The sequence below is a fragment of the Lycorma delicatula genome, chromosome 7 (assembly GCF_047948215.1).
Source record: "Lycorma delicatula isolate Av1 chromosome 7, ASM4794821v1, whole genome shotgun sequence".
NCBI classification, from domain to species: Eukaryota; Metazoa; Arthropoda; class Insecta; order Hemiptera; family Fulgoridae; genus Lycorma; species Lycorma delicatula.
The window spans coordinates 138,812,716-138,826,708 of record NC_134461.1 but is presented as its reverse complement, the minus strand read 5'-3'; the positions used below and the strand labels follow the sequence as shown (position 1 = coordinate 138,826,708).

At 30.0% G+C, this 13,993-nt stretch overlaps 1 protein-coding gene across 11 annotated transcripts in view; it reads left to right on the top strand.

Moving 5' to 3' along the window:
• Positions 1-13,993, top strand: part of LOC142327363 (uncharacterized) — a 159,800-nt gene that overhangs the window by 120,707 nt on the left and 25,100 nt on the right. For 9 of the 11 annotated variants that reach the window (XM_075370343.1, XM_075370347.1, XM_075370348.1 and 6 more), the window contains one exon: positions 9,022-9,167. The gene's annotated coding sequence lies outside the window, so the exon portion shown is untranslated. Of the gene's footprint in view, positions 1-9,021; positions 9,168-10,821; positions 11,035-11,347; positions 12,157-13,993 lie in introns of those variants that run through there. The other 2 variants (XM_075370345.1, XM_075370351.1) reach the window with 2 other exon arrangements.

Genomic DNA, 13,993 nt, shown 5'->3' with positions numbered 1-13,993 from the left:
TACACAGTTTGAATTATTTTTTTATATATAGGTATATGTTAGTAGTTTTACCATAAATAATATTAATGGTAATATACTTAACCCTTAATTTTTATGAATTTTTGAAAGCTAATTTTTTTTTAAATTCAGATTTTGGCTTCAAATAACTGTGATGGGGATGGTGATAACAATCTCAAATTTGCACACTTTAGTGTTTTAGTAGATGTTTATGGCAAATAAAAGCGTTTCTTGTGTATAACACTAATAAAAAAGTTAAAACCTCTAAAAATCATGAAAAAGCTCTTGTGATACCATTTTGACTCACTAAATAAGTGCTCCATGGGGGTTTCTTGCCTTCTTGGCACTTTAATATTTTTTTACTTATTACTACAGTTGAAATAGACTTGTTTGTACCATTTAACTGTAGTGTTCATGTTATAATAGGCGCTTGAAGTTATTTCCAGTTGTCAGGAAAATTTATATTGCAACATTCTCATTTATGCTTGTATCATTATTTAACTTTACAGTTACAGACTGGTCAGTCTGACATTAGTCAGTGACCTGTTCACATCTTTACCGAGTGGCTCAAATTTCAAACTGTGTTTGGAAATGTTTATTAAATAAATAAATTTTACTTAATAATATTATATTTGCAAATTTTAAAATAGTTTAAATTTTTACATTATTTTCAAGTAATTTCACATAAAAAATTGAAGAAAAATGTTCCACAGGAATTTATCTGAATGAAGAGTGTCATAAAACAGTGTGTGTTACAGTGCCAAAAGAACTTATTAAAGTCCTGAGAAAGTTGACATCACTTGAACTAACTACAGTGACGGGTCATTCTCACCCAATTTCAAGAGAATTATCAGAAGAGATATCACAGGTGTTGGTTAAGTACACTAAATAATAAACTTTCATTTTTACAAAAACAGGCTATTTCATTGAACAGTAATTAAAATTTTGCTACAATAAATTTTTTCTTTGATAATGTTTACAAAAATAAACCAGTATAAAAATAAAAATGAATTCTTGTAGAAAGATGTAGGCTACTCATTGAAATTTCAGTTTCGGTAAGTTTAACAAGCATTTTTGAATCAAAATTTTATTAGGATACTGGTATTGGCTAGTTATAATTAAATTACGACCTATCATTAACAATTAAAAAAAAATCTTTTAAAAATATTGAAAATATCAACTTCAACAACGTAGGGCTGAATATAAAAAATGTAAAGTGTAAAGAAGACAAGAAACCCCCTTGGAGCACTTATTTAGTGAGTCAAAATGGTATCTCTTTTAAGAGGTTTTTCATGATTTTTGAGAGGTTATAACTTTTTTATTAATGCAATACACAACAAACTTTTTTATTTGCCATAAACATCTACAAAAACACTGCAAGTTATGCAAATTTGAGATTTTTATCACCGCCTCTTCAGAGTTATTTGAAACCAAATTTAAAATTTTTTTAAAAAAATTAGCTTTCAAATAATCATAAAGATCTAGAGGTAAGTAAATTACCATTAATATTATTTATGGTAAAATTATTAACATATACCTACATTCAACAAAATAATTCAAACTGTGTATGCCATCCCTGCCTGTTGAAAAAAATGACCAAAAAAGAAATTTCACTGTTTTTCATGTTCAACTTTATGGGTAATCTTCTCATAGAAATAAGAAACATAGGTAAATAAACTACTAGACCAATCTTTTACTTTGAGAAAATATGAATAAATTGCTTTTTGTTTCATTCTTCCAGGACCAATAGTTTTTAAGTTTCCTTATAATCACAAAAAAATAGGTGTGGGCACCATAACAAAAATCCCCACTACAGGTAAACTGCATAATTAAAAAATTATTTTTAAATAATTTTAAGGTCCTGAAACAAGTAGGAAAGTTTCAATTATTTTTGAATCGGTCAAGCAACCAGCTTATGTTTTTTTGGTATACTTCAAATAGATTGAATTGTAAGTGTAATTTTTATTGTTGATAATAATTTAAGATGTTCAGTTTTTGTAATAATGGTTGTTCTATTGTTACACTAAAACAAGAAAGCATTCCAAACATTCTGTACCAGTTAAAGTCATAACATAAATTGCACTTGGCCTATCCACAACAATCAGTGAATACTTGTGAAAAAATCAAATTCTTTAATATTTCACCAGTCAATACAGGACTTACTTCAAATTTAAACTTACTTACAAACTCACTTCATTATGGTAATTGCTTAAACTATTTAAATATTCCATACCAGTATGTAGATTAATGGAAATCTTCTGTAAAGTGTGTTTTTATTTTCTAATTAGTATATAAGAGTGCATGAAACATTGGTTACATTAAAGAAAACAAAACCCTTCATTATTATTTCAATTTGAGAACTTTTTTTTGTAATACAATAAGTTTTTTTTGTCTTCCATACTCTTAATAGAATCTGACCACAAAAATAAAAAGTTACAACCAAACAATCAATCATAGAGAGGGAGATTACAAAAAACTGTGACCATGACCCATAGTATTGACTACCATGAATTTATTGAAAACTTAATGTGAGAGGTTTAGTTCTAACTTTAAAATCATTGAAACTAATAAATGAAATGCACCACCTTAAAATGTAAAAGGATTTGATTGCCAGTGAGGTTCTCTATTGGTTGTTAAGATTTCATTCTACAATCATAAGGCCTCAAAATTTTAGTAGAACTGTATCAGTATTAGCGGAAATACCATCTCATTGAACTGTTTAAGAAAAACAAATAGTACTTTTCAAACTTCATTACTGAATCTATTTTTCTTTCCTTTCTTATTTGCTGATCATGATTAGTAACTGTTGGTATCTGCTAGAATATAATACATTTTTTCAAGTATCTTTATTTCTGCTTTACAGAATTGTCACTAGAACCCAAGAATGAATTTTATGGGCCTCACTTCATATCAGGAAGAATAAATATTGCTGACAGTTTTTTTTTTTTTTGTCTTCAGTCATTTGACTGGTTTGATGCAGCTCTCCAAGATTCCCTATCTAGTGCTAGTCGTTTCATTTCAGTATACATCCTACATCCCTAACAATTTGTTTTACATATTCCAAACATGGCCTGCCTACACAATTTTTTCCTTCTACTTGTCCTTCCAATATTAAAGCGAATATTTCAGGATGCCTTAGTATGTGGCCTATAAGTCTGTCTCTTCTTTTAACTATATTTTTCCAAATGCTTCTTTCTTCATCTATTTGCTGCAATACCTCTTCATTTGTCACTTTATCCACCCATCTGATTTTTAACATTCTCCTATAGCACCATATTTCAAACCCTTCTAATCTTTTCTTCTCAGATACTCCGATCGTCCAAGTTTCACTTACATATAAAGTGACACTCCAAACATATACTTTCAAAAATCTTTTCCTGACATTTAAATTAATTTTTGATGTAAACAAATTATATTTCTTACCGAGGGCTCGTTTCGCTTGTGCTATTCGGCATTTTATATCGTTCCTACTTCGTCCATCTTTAATAATTCTACTTCCCAAATAACAAAATTCTTCTACCTCCATAATCTTTTCTCCTCCTATTTTCACATTCAGTGGTCCTTCTTTGTTATTTCTACTACATTTCATTACTTTTGTTTTGTTCTTGTTTATTTTCATGCGATAGTTCTTGCGTAGGACTTCATCTATACCGTTCATTGTTTCTTCTAAATCCTTTTTTCTCTCGGCTAGAATTACTATATCATCAGCAAATCGTAGCATCTTTATCTTTTCATCTTGTACTGTTACTCCGAATCTAAATTGTTCTTTAACATCATTAACCGGTAGTTCCATGTAAAGATTAAAAAGTAACGGAGATAGGGAACATCCTTTTCGGACTCCCTTTCTTATTACGGCTTCTTTCTTATGTTCTTCAATTATTACTGTTACTGTTTGGTTCCTGTACATGTTAGCAATTGTTCTTCTATCTCTGTATTTGAACCCTAATTTTTTTTAAATGCTGAACATTTTATTCCAGTCTACGTTATCGAATGCCTTTTCTAGGTCTATAAACGCCAAGTATGTTGGTTTGTTTTTCTTTAATCTTCCTTCTACTATTAATCTGAGGCCTAAAATTGCTTCCCTTGTCCCTATACTTTTCCTGAAACCAAATTGGTCTTCTAACACTTCTTCCACTCTCCTCTCAATTCTTTTGTATAGAATTCTAGTTAAGATTTTTGATGCATGACTAGTTAAACTAATTGTTCTGTATTCTTCACATTTATCTGCCCCTGCTTTCTTTGGTATCATGACTATAACACTTTTTTTGAAGTCTGATGGAAATTCCCCTTTTTCATAAATATTGTACACCAGTTTGTATAATCTATCAATCGCTTCCTCACCTGCACTGCGCAGTAATTCTACAGGTATTCCGTCTATTCCAGGAGCCTTTCTGCCATTTAAATCTTTTAATGCTCTCTTAAATTCAGATCTCAGTATTGTTTCTCCCATTTCATCCTCCTCAACTTCCTCTTCTTCCTCTATAAAACCATTTTCTAATTCATTTCCTCCGTATAACTCTTCAATATATTCCACCCATCTATCGACTTTACCTTTCGTATTATATATAGGTGTACCATCTTTGTTTAACACATTATTAGATTTTAATTTATGTACCCCAAAATTTTCCTTAACTTTCCTGTATGCTCCGTCTATTTTACCAATGTTCATTTCTCTTTCCACTTCTGAACACTTTTCTTTAATCCTCTCTTCTTTTGCCAGTTTGCACTTCCTGTTTATAGCATTTCTTAATTGCCGATAGTTCCTATTACTTTCTTCATCACTAGCATTCTTATATTTTCTTCGTTCATCCATCAGCTGCAATATATCGTGTGAAACCCAAGGTTTTCTACCAGTTCTCTTTATTCCGTCTAAGTTTGCTTCTGCTGATTTAAGAATTTCCTTTTTAACATTCTCCCATTCTTCTTCTACATTTTCTACCCTATCTTTTTTACTCAGACCTCTTGCGATGTCCTCCTCAAAAATCTTCTTTTCCTCCTTTTCCTCAAGCTTCTCTAAATTCCACCGATTCATCTGACACCTTTTCTTCAGGTTTTTAAACCCCAATCTACATTTCATTATCAGCAAATTATGGTCGCTATCAATGTCTGCTCCAGGGTAAGTTTTGCAGTCAACAAGTTGATTTCTAAATCTTTGCTTAACCATGATATAATCTACCTGATACCTTGCAGTATCTCCTGGCTTTTTCCAAGTGTATATTCTTCTATTATGATTTTTCAATTGGGTGTTGACAATTACTAAATTATACTTCGTGCAAAACTCTATAAGTCGGCCCCTCTTTCATTCCTTTTGCCCAGCCCGTATTCACCCACTATATTTCCTTCCTTGCCTTTTCCAATGCTTGCATTCCAATCTCCAACTATTATTAAATTTTCATCTCCTTATACTTGTTTAATTGCTTCATCAATCCCTTCGTATACATACTCTACCTCATCATCATCATGGGCGCTTGTAGGCGTATAGACGTTAACAATCGTTGTCGGTTTAGGTTTTGATTTTATCCTTATTACAATGATTCTATCGCTATGCGTTTTGAAATACTCTACTCTCTTCCCTATCTTCTTGTTCATTATGAAACCTACTCCTGCCTGCCCACTATTTGAAGCTGAGTTAATTATTCTAAAATCACCTGACCAAAAATCGCCTTCCTCTTCCCACCGAACCTCACTAATTCCTACTACATCCACATTTATCCTATCCATTTCCCTTTTTAAATTTTCTAGCCTACCAACCTTTTTTAAACGTCTAACATTCCACGCTTCGAATCGTAGAATGTTATTTTTTAATTTTTTGGTGACCCCTTCCTTAGTAGTCCCCACCCGGAGATCCGAATGGGGGACTAGTTTACCTCCAGAATATTTTACCAAGGAAGGCGCCTCCATCATTGCTATATGAAAATGCAGAGCCACATTTTCTTGGAAAAAAAGCAGCTGTAGTTTTCCATTGCTTTCAGCTGCACGGTACTCAGAGGACTGAGTGATGTTGATATGGCCGTTTAAGTCATTCTGACTCACGCCCGTAACAACTACTGAAAGAGTTGCTGCCCTCTTTCAGGAATCATTCCTTAGTCTGGCTCTCAACAGATACCTCTTCGATATGGTTGCACCTTCGGTCCAGCTACTCTGTATCCCTGAGCACTCAAGCCCCCTCACCAACGGCAAGGTCTCATGTTTCATAGAGGAGGGCTATGACAGTAGGAAATGAAATTGGCAGAAAATTTTTAGAATGTGTAATTTTAATGGGTGGAAGTGATTCCATCTATAAACAACATAAAACAATTTACAATTCTAATGGGTGGAACAAGGAATTTCACACTTGTTTGGCTTCCAGGTTTGTATGTATTGCTTTAAAATGAAGAATTTGTTATTAAATTTGCTGTATTCATTATGCATTATTTAAAGGGTTAAAATTTCTGAATGGTAGAATCAGTACTTCTTTAATGTAAAGGTTATAGGGGTGAATTCCATTAATTTTCATATGTAAATTAGTTCCTGGAGGTCCCCTTTTTTTAGAATTGAGCTAATTCAAGAATTATGGTGATGAATCCAATTCATCCTTGTTTGTTCAAATTTGTAATTTTGTAATAAATAACTTTCTAACTTGTTGATTCATGAATTACAGTATTTCATCCCATTCTACACTCTAGCAGAAAAATAAATAATATTAGGCAAATATCACTCTACAGTAATGCCGCTGATGCCATAGGTGATATCATAGTTCCAAGGGAACTATGCACATATACATTAATGCCATAGGTTCTGAGGGAAGATCTTTTTTTTTATTGTTATAAGTCATAAGATGGAAATTAAATTCCATTCAAAAACAATTTATAAAAATTATTAATATGAATACATGTGTGATAAAAGAGGCAAATGTAATTATTAATTGACATATAAACAGTTTTTTTCTTATACTTCATCTTTGTGTTTTAGATTTTAAGTAAAATTTTTGTAAACAGCTTTATAAATTAGTCAATCTAGTTTTCTGGTTTATTTTAATAACCCGTATTTTTATATGGAACAAGTTGATTTATTTAAAATTTTTCCACTACTTTCATTTTTATTTATTTCTTTTTTTACTTTTAAGAATTATTGAATTAATTTTATACATAAAGATTTTTGAGAAAAGAGAAATCTTTGAATTGTTAAGTTGAAATGACACCTAGTAATGGCAGATTTTTAATATTAATCATATCTCAAAGCATGCCATTTAGTTGCTAAAAATTTGTGATGGGATGAACAACATGCCATTACGAGAAATATAAAATTGTTCTATAGAAACAATGACTATATGAAAATTGTGTAGTCTGAATTTTGGTTCATTTTCAATTTGTCAACAGTATCTAGTTTGCCAGCTTACACCATTAGGAAAGAACTTGATCAATTTAAAACAGTGGGCTCAGCACTTGAAAAGGAATAGAAGCTTAAAAAATTTTTGAAACCAGGGAAGCTTTCACTTAAGAGTATAACATTCTGCCAGATGACTTTCCACATTAGTTTGTCTTACCACACTTTTTATAGAATATTTTTTTTTTAGGATTTAGATTAAAGAATTCCCAAATTCTCTACATTCCACTTACTCAAATTGTATTTTTTCTATTTTTATTGTTATTGTAGTTATTACTAATCATTTTAACCCCTCAAAACTAAAAAAAACATTAACTACATACTATGTAGCTGCATATACATTCAAGCCTTTCTCAGTACCGAATGAATAGATTTTAATTTTTTTTTTATTTTGTAAAGGATACTTGTTACTGCATAGTTAGTATCCAGGTAACTTAAGTGAAAGATTTTTTAAACAAAAAGTTACATTGAGTAAATAGATAATTTGAAAATTTTTTTTGTCATTACTGCTTAGTTTTTCTTTTTGTACCATAACATTACTTTAGAGCTAATATTAAGCGATGATGATAGTATATTATATAGACTGATGTCATGGTGATTTTCATAAGTATTTTCTTGTGAAAATTCAAGAAAATTAATGGAACAAGTTAAAGAAAAAATAATCCTTATTTCTGCGTTTCACAAAATTACCTCATATTCTGTAACAGTCTCTTTACATTGTTTCTCTGCATTTGTTTTCTTATTTTTACAAAGACAGAGTAAAAAACAAATATATATTCCCTCATTCCAAAGAGTTTTAGCATTAGCACTCTACTTCATCCCACTACGTTCCTTAATATCTCATAAAAAAATAGATCCATTTAATAAGATTCAGCTGAACAAATGTACATCTCACAATGAACAAAACTTAATCAATTTCATTATAACAAGATATCATGTTAGCAATCTTAACAGTTATGGTTACAATTAGGTGTGGTTTTTTTGTTGTTTATTTCAGGGTATAATAATGTACCATTAATGTAGGTTATAGTATACAAGTTATACCTGAAACTGACTCTATAAGGGTAAATTAACTGAAGATCGATCTAGTATTTATAAGTCAAAAAAACTTATACATTTAACATTAAACAATTCTAAAAGTCTCTTCTTAATTAACACAGAAGGTGAATTAACATTCACAATTATAATCGGGTTACAACAAGATTATTCTACTGCCCAATATTATATCATAGAAAAATTTAGTTCTCTTCAGCTATCTTTTAAATATATATATATTTTCTTATTATGTATAAATATTATTTCATGTTTAAACAAATGATTTTTTTTTTATCAATAAAAAAACAATAATAAATGTATCCTGTTTTTGTAGGATAAAAAACTTGTTTTATTAACAAACTTTGGGTCCTCTGTAGTAAAGTTATGAAAGTTTAAAGGAAAGTTAAATCTGAAAAGGAACAAAATCTTCTGTCAAGAGGATTCCTGAGAGTTAAGCAGTAAAGTTTAGTTAGGAATAAGACTATACTGCAGTAGGCATTAAAATAAAATTCATGTTTAGAATGTCAATTCTAACTTAGATCTTTAGAACTTTCCAGTTCAAATTAGTATGAGTGTTTTTTCTCTTCAGTAAACGTATTTTCATTTTTCTTTTTTCATTTTTAGATGATATTAAGTTTATAATAAATGGAGAAGAGAAGTCTATTATATCATCAATTGGCAGCAAAAAGCTATGTTCTGCAGTTGGATTAAATGACTTATGTGACAAGCTTTGGGACTCTGAATCAAAAATTGCACCATTTGATCAATATGTAAGATATAATTATTAATGGTGTATAATCAGTCAAGCTCTTAATTAGTATTAGCAGATAATTTATCTCAAAACTGGTTGAATGAATTTTACTAAAGAACAAATTTTTAGATCGGTAGATTTCATTCTTTTACATTGCAAAATTTATTAAGTCTAATCTGATGGATTAGAAAACAAGCGGCTCTTTTACTTTTTAGAACCAAGCTGCTTGAAGTAACATGCTGATTATTACTGTTTTATCTAGTTACATTGCATAGTTACTCTGTAGTAAGTATAACAATATATTTCCATTTATTTTGAAGCAAAACTTCACTAACTCAAGAAGTCCAAGGATACAAGAGACTTAAGTATACCTATGAAGTACCTAAAAATAAAACTTAAGGATCTAAGTAAAGAATCCTATTCTATCCTTCCTTTTTCCACTGTATCCATATATTTTATATTCACCCTATGTTCCTTTTTAAGTTTACTCCTTCTATGTACATACTATCATACTTTCAAATTTGGAACCCAAAATTTAATGTTTACAATTTACATTAATTTTTTTTACGACTTGTTTATCTATTAATACTTATCCCTATATATTATCCAGAGTGATTCAGGAGTAAAGGTAAATAATTTGGAAATTGATTTTAGAGCTTGAAATAAGGAAAAAGGTTCATACAAACTTATGTTCCAGAACACTTTATCAAGTTAAGGCTAGAGAAGAATTTTGCTTGAATTTCAGATCCCTCACTGAAATGAGGTCATACTGAAATTTGCAAATTTGGATAAGGGAATACTGAAATTTGGGTAAGGGATAAACTTGATGGTGTCTTTTGTTTTTTGACCTGAAAAACCAAATCAAATGATGTATCTTCCGTAGTTTTCATTATATTTAACATCAAACAGAAAAATTCTGTGACAAAAAAAAACAATTTCTTTATTTTTGAAGTACAATAACTTTATTAAATAACTGATGAAGCATAATTTCAAACAAAATAAATTCATTCATGGCTAATGTGCTATTTATGAATTGTGAACACAACACGGAATTCTAAGAATTTCATATACTTATTTATAGTCTACTCTAATCATGCGACACCAAAATCATGGGTAGACACAACAAACCTTCATGAGGGATTGAAAACACCAGTATCCAAGGGCTCACTATTAATAATTGTTCATGCTGCCTTTGGTGTTCTTTATCACAGTAAAAGAACACTTAACAAATTAACTGTTCTTCTGCTGTGATGAAGACTGAATTATATGATATTATAAAATTACATAAGGAAAATCAAAAGAAATGTCTAATAGATAACATTTTTGATCATTTAACTTTTAGGAAATTTAATTTTAAGAAAATTAATGTAATAAAATCTATAAAAGCAAAAAAGAGTCAACTTTCGTTCTTAAAAATATAACAGAATAATTATACTTAACAATGTTAAGAATTTGTAAAAATTAAAAACAGCTGATTTCAGTACATTTGCTTTTTGAAAAAAGGCAATTTTTTCATATTATTTCTAATAGATAACATTTTCAAAAATTATGGTCACACATTTCTACACTTGCCACCCTATCACCCTGACTTAATACCATTGAAATGATTTGGAGTTAAGTGAAAGGGCAAGTGGCTAAAAAAAACAACTTTTAACATGTTGGACATTCTTAAGTTAGCTGAAGAGGAATTTCATAAAGTGTCTGAAGCTGAGTGGAGTAATGTCTGCGAGCATATTGTCAATTTTGAAAAAAATACATTGAAGATGAACATTTATATGATGTGCACATTGATAACTTTGTGATAAATGCAAATTCAGAATCGGACACAAGCTCTTTAGAATCTATGGACAACAGCAACTTTGAAATTTGCTAGTTTCAGCAATAAAGTGAGTAGAAAAAATAATTATTTAAAATACTTTAAAATAATAATAATAATATTAATTGGGATACTAAACTAGTTTTACTCAAATAGCATCGTATGTATTTTTGGTTATAAATATCGTTCATATTAAACTGACAATGTTTTCAGTTGGCCTAGCACTGTGCCAAATGTTTGCTAAATGCTATTAGTTTTTTGTGCCAACTTACGTGCCGATAGTTCTACCTACATTTATCCAACTGAATCTGAATTTAAAAAAGTGAGATTCCATTTTGAACTTTTTGTTTCGAAAACTGCCTCTCTCTTCATTCATGCAGAATATGCTGATTTTTTGTGTACAGCTTTTACGATGGAAATTCTCCAGCTGCGGAGGAAGAATACCGATGTAGATATTCTTCCTCCAGAAGAGTAGTTCCAAACTGTAAAGTATTTTGTAGAATTTTTAATAATCTTTGTATGCATGGTACACTTCCCAGCGCTAATGTTTCATCTGAACATCAACCAATATATAGTAATGAAAGGGAAAACATTTTTCAGATGATAGACCTTAGTCCCACAACAAGCATGCGAAAAATCTCTATATGATTTAACACTTATACAAAGTATAATATGGAGGACATTACATGCTCATGGACTTATCATGTATAGAAAGTTCAAGACCTTTAGCTTGGTGACCGTGTCAGATGAATGCAATTTTGTCAATGGGTTAATAATGATCATCACTTAATTCTGTTCATAAAATTTTCAGACAAAGCTATTTTTACTTGTATTGGCATAAAGAACACGTGGAATTCGCATAGTGATATGAAGAAAACCCACATGCTGTAGTTGAATCAATTTTCCAGCAACGATTTTTGGTAATTGTTTGGTGTGGGATGATCGATAACCAATTAGTAGGCACTTTGACACTAAAACAGTGTGTCACAGGGAGAAATTATCTATTTTTTGAACAATGAATTTCTTACAGTGAAATGAAATTCATTTCATGTACTATCATCTTGGTGGAGCGTTACAAATTTCATAAATGAAGTAAGACAATTCTTAGATGAAAAATTTACTGGTAAATGGATTTGGATTTAGAGGGCTGGCAAATCAACCACCTAATATCAGCGAAATCATTCTAACACAGGTATGGTCATGCAAAATTATAAATTTTACAGATTTTAACTATATTTTCTCTTAATTTTTTTTAAGCATAATTTATTTAAAACTACAGGTGTAGAAAAATTGTACTTTACTGTAATTAAATTGTACAGATCTGTAATGTATGCAAAAAAGCAATTCAAAAAATGGCACAGTAACAAAAATTTGTTTTGTCTCGGTGTAATTATTAACTTCTTATTGTAAAAAAATATTTACGATGAATAATAATTAATAACAAAAAAAAAAAATATGAAAAAATATCAGAAGTTTTTAATGAAATAAAATTTTATGTACTTTTCATTAAAAAAAAATGTGTAAATATAATTTAATAGGCGTATAAGGAAGTCATGTATGTTGTCCACTCAGATTTTTAATTTTTACAAATTCATAACATTCTTCTGTTAAGTTTTATTTAGTTCTGTTTTTAATAAAATTTGATTTTGTTTTGTTTTTTATTGGCTTTACATATTTATTAGTCATTTAAAAAAGTTGTAGTACTTCAAATAAAATAAAGTGTTTTCATCAACACATGTTAATGTTTTATGTTGAATGTCATGAATACTATGGGAGATGCAGTTCTTAGAGCTATTTTATTTGATTTTTCATTTCAAAATACTTAAAACCCAACAAGTTTGCCTCTTATATGTAATGCCTTACAAATTTCACTATGAACTCATTTCCACAGGGAAACTGAAATCTGAGCAAATGTTTCTCTAGCTGTAACTCAAACAAAGTGTTTTTGGACATATGTTTGTATGGACTTTTTTATAAATTATTTACTGAGCGTTTCATTTTAATAGCCCCAGACAATTTTCTCGTAAACTACGCACAATATAAAAAAATGAACTAAACAAAAGTTACTCAGATAGGAGGAGAGCACCTTATGGTGACCTTGGATTTGAACTTGACCTTGAACTTTATTTCAAGGTTAACACAATTTTTCAAATGGAATCACCTATTTTTGACCCCACCAATGAAAAGGGCAGAAAATTTTACATTGAAATATGTTGTCAGAATATGACCTTGGACCTTTTTTCAGAGTGTTTCATTTTAATCGTCCCAGGCAATTTTCTTGTAAACTACACACAACACAAAAAGTTACCCAAACAAAAATTACTCAGTTTGAAGAGGGGTATCTCATGGTGACCTCTTATTTCATGTTGAATATGATTTTTTCAAATGGAATACCCGATTTTTGACGTCACCAATGAAAAGAGCAGAAAATTTTAAATTGGAATATGTTGTCATACATATGACCTTGGATCTTTTTGAAGGTCATATTGGTAACAATCAGAGATAGTATTATACAATAGTGTAAAGTCATTTTTATGCTCCTTTCCACCTGGAATATAAATATTCCAGGAATATTGTATGACCTTTACAAACGTGTAATTCGTACAACACTATCTCTGATTGTTAGTCTATGATCTTCAAAAAAGATCCATGGTCATATGTGTGACTACATATTTCAATGTAAAATTTTCTGCTCTTTTCATTGGTGAGATCAGAAATAGGTTATCCCATTTTAAAAAATCATATTGACATTGAAGTAGGATCAAGGTCACCATGAAGGGTTCCCCTCTGATCTGAGTAACTTTTGTTTAGCTTATTTTTTTGTATTGTGTATAGTTTAAGAGAAAATCACCTGTGGCGATTACAATGAAACACCTTATATATGTATCCTGTATTATTCTGATCTTAAAAAAATATTGTTGAATATGCAGTTTACATACAGTCTGTTCATAAAATAATAGTGAGGTTTTAAATAGAGATAATTTTGGAACAAACCACTGCAGAGATATGAATTGTTAAATAAAAAAGAA